The sequence below is a fragment of the Priapulus caudatus genome, unplaced genomic scaffold (genome assembly GCF_000485595.1).
Source record: "Priapulus caudatus unplaced genomic scaffold, Priapulus_caudatus-5.0.1 Scaffold112, whole genome shotgun sequence".
In the NCBI taxonomy this organism is placed as follows: Eukaryota; Metazoa; Priapulida; class Priapulimorpha; order Priapulimorphida; family Priapulidae; genus Priapulus; species Priapulus caudatus.
The window spans coordinates 68,533-71,682 of NW_014577173.1; positions in this window are offsets into that span (position 1 = coordinate 68,533).

Here is a 3,150-nt window from a genome sequence, read left to right on the forward strand (position 1 = left end):
TCTCGCTCTCCACTCTCTCTCTCTCTCTCTCTTTCTCTCTCTCTCTCTCTCTCTCGCTTTCTCTCTCTCTCTCTCTATATATATATATATATATGTGGTGGGTAGAATAAGTTCTACTATGACGCAGACGTCATAGCTCATAGACAAGCAGGCAGGCAAACAGACAGACGAAAGGGCAGATAGTTATGTAGGCAGTCAGGCATGTACACAGGCGCGTGTGTATGTTATATATATATAGGCGACACTGATTTTCTCGTCTGTTCATCGTACGAAGAGCTGTAGCGTGAAATCACGATTCCCTCATCAGACGATTGACGGCGGGTCGCGAGGACTGCAGTATATATATATATATATATATATAGTTGACAGCGCGACACTCGAGGCGCGAAATCCGAGGCAACATCTGCGCCATTCGTCACGCTAATTACGGCGACCTTATGTTACCGTGGCAACGGCGCGACCAGGTTATAACCGAGGACCCGGATAAATTCTCGCGCTTGCAAGCTTCACGTGTATATGCTGCGCGCCGCGCATGCAAATCATTATTTCTCTTGTATACCGCCTCCGCCTTTCACTTTCCTCGGAGTAATCGAGCTCTCGCATAAACATACCTTTGTGCAAACAATTTTACGTCGTTAACTGAGTCTAATCGGCGTGGAAATGGCTGCAATCAACAGGCGCAGGTTGACAATACCGCTGCATTGAGATGATTACGCGGCCATATTCGCTCTGTTACCCGAATTACAGCCCGCTTTCGGAGATGCAAAAGAGCTATTACCCGACGCAAGTACCTGGAAAGTCTGCAATTATCCATGAATGACAACACAAGGCTAAACTGTTTCAACCGTGCAAGGCTATCCGTCCCCCTTATGCGTGTGCGTACACGTTTTGGCATAGTCATCCCTAAGATAGTTTGTTGTCGACAACATGTCGAAGAGATAGCGGTAAGAAAGAAACACCATCTCATGGCCGACGTTGTTGCATTTGTTCTATTATTATTTCGATGCGGTGCGAAAGCTCATTATTTCCGAGCAATCATGTGCGGTTCGTTGCATCACTCTAAATTTTGCACGTGTACATACGTGTGTAGAACACGCACGGACACGTATACGCACACGACGGCTGTTCATACGCGCCTGGATGGCATTCAACAATGTATTCACTGCGTTAACCGTCGCAGAAACCGGCCCTGCCTTGCCCACCTACTCAGCCACACTCTTAGGATGCATGCACGTCACAATGATAAGCTGAGCTGGAATGATCTCTCTTTGTCGCTCGGAACGCGCCCGACGCACTCACTGTTTCCCTGTGAAATCAATACTAAATAAGATCATAGATAGAACACGAGAGAGAAAGAGAGAGAGAGAGAGAGAGAGAGAGAGTATAAAAGAAGAGGGACTGGGTGGGTGGGGTAGCTCTCGAAATAGTAAAGAAAGATACTTGGATATATGCGTGCGCGCGTGCATGTGCGCGTGAGTGCGTGCCTGTATGCGCGCGTGCGTTGGTGTTTGTGTGCGTGAGAGAGAGAGAGAGAGAGAGAGAGAGAGAGAGAGAGAGAGAGAGAGAGAGGGCGAGAGAGAGAGGGGGAGAAAGAGACATAGAAAGTGAGAGGGTGGCATAAAGTGAATGATACGGAAGAAAGAGAAATCGACAGCGAGATAGTGAGATAAGGAGGCGACGAGATCCACGCACACTTCAGACGTGCCCAACCCTAACCCGCACACAACAATGGACGGCTCGACAACGCCGATTATCGACTGCTGCGTGAAAGGCGCGCGCGTGACCCCAGCACCGCATAGTCACCACAGTGTTGTGTACGCCATTGTGTGCGGTCACGTGCCATCTAAGCACGTCTAAACACGCCTAAGAGCGTCCAAACACGCAGCCATGTTTGTCTTTGCCGTCGATTGAACAGATGAAGATGGACGCTCCGTCCGGCCGAGTGAAAGCGTTCTATTGTTTTCGCGTTAAACGGCATCCGGTCGCCGCGAGATCTGGACACTGAGCTGGATATAGAATAACTCACGAGATTGGCATTGTGACGTCACAGGTCGCGTCCTTCAGACGCTAGCAGAAGGCAGTTTCCGTTGCAGTGATGCTTAACGTGGGATGACATCACCCTCTCGTCATTATAAGTGACCTCCGCCCGTCGACACCATGCACTATCTCGTCCTTGATGGATGCGGTCACCACGGGAGATAGCCGTTTAGTCAGTTTTTCCATTTGAGCGGCGCGGTTCCGTGGTCTCAGTACATCCCGCTCGCTGTAAAACGGAGGAAACTAAAACTGCCATGCTCTGTTTCCGGGGAGAACCCACCAGCAGAACCGCGTTTTCTCAGTTATTCTCTTGCATGTGTCTCGAAGGCATTTGTCGGCAGTGACACTGCGCGCATTTGTCACGTTCCCGGTTAGGTATCGCGACCTGATTATAGCGATGAAGGCGTCGCAACTCCACTGTGCGGCCAGTGCCCGGGGGAGAGACACGCCGTGTGGATTTATAGAGTAGATATCGCCGCCTCAGTTATTTTCGGCGAGATACATTATCAAGAGCGTATAAAGAAGGACGCTTCCTTCTTTATACGCTCTTGACATTATGTATATTGTGTCGATAAACGCCTTGCGAGCGGGTCGTTTCGTTTCGGCTGCATGGCAGAACTTCACAACGGACCGAGAATGCAGACTGAGATTACAGAGCGCCGACCACCTCGAGAGAGAGAGAGAGAGGGAGAGAAAAGGGAGAGGCAGGGAATAAGAGAAAGAAAGCTAGAAGAGAAAGAGGGGCAGTGAGAAAGAGAGAGAGAGAGAGAGAGAGCGCCAGCTAGAAGCGAAAGATAAATAAAAGAGCTTTTACAAACTCAGAAAGGCACAGGGGGATAGTCGAAGAGAAAAGCGGAGGCGAGAGTTAGAAAGAGCGTAGGCCTATGTCCAATAAAAGCAAAGCACCCATAGAGAGTGAGTGGCAAAGAGACAGAGAGAGAGAGAGCGCGCGCGCGTGCGCGACAGAGAGCGTGACAGAGAGACAGGGTAGAGAGCGGGGTCTGAGAGAGAAAGAAAACGCTGGAAGCGATTAAGAGAACAGGCGCGTCAACATAGAGAGAGCGAGAGAGAGAGAGAGAGAGAGAGAGAGAGAGAGAGAGAGAGAGAGAGAGA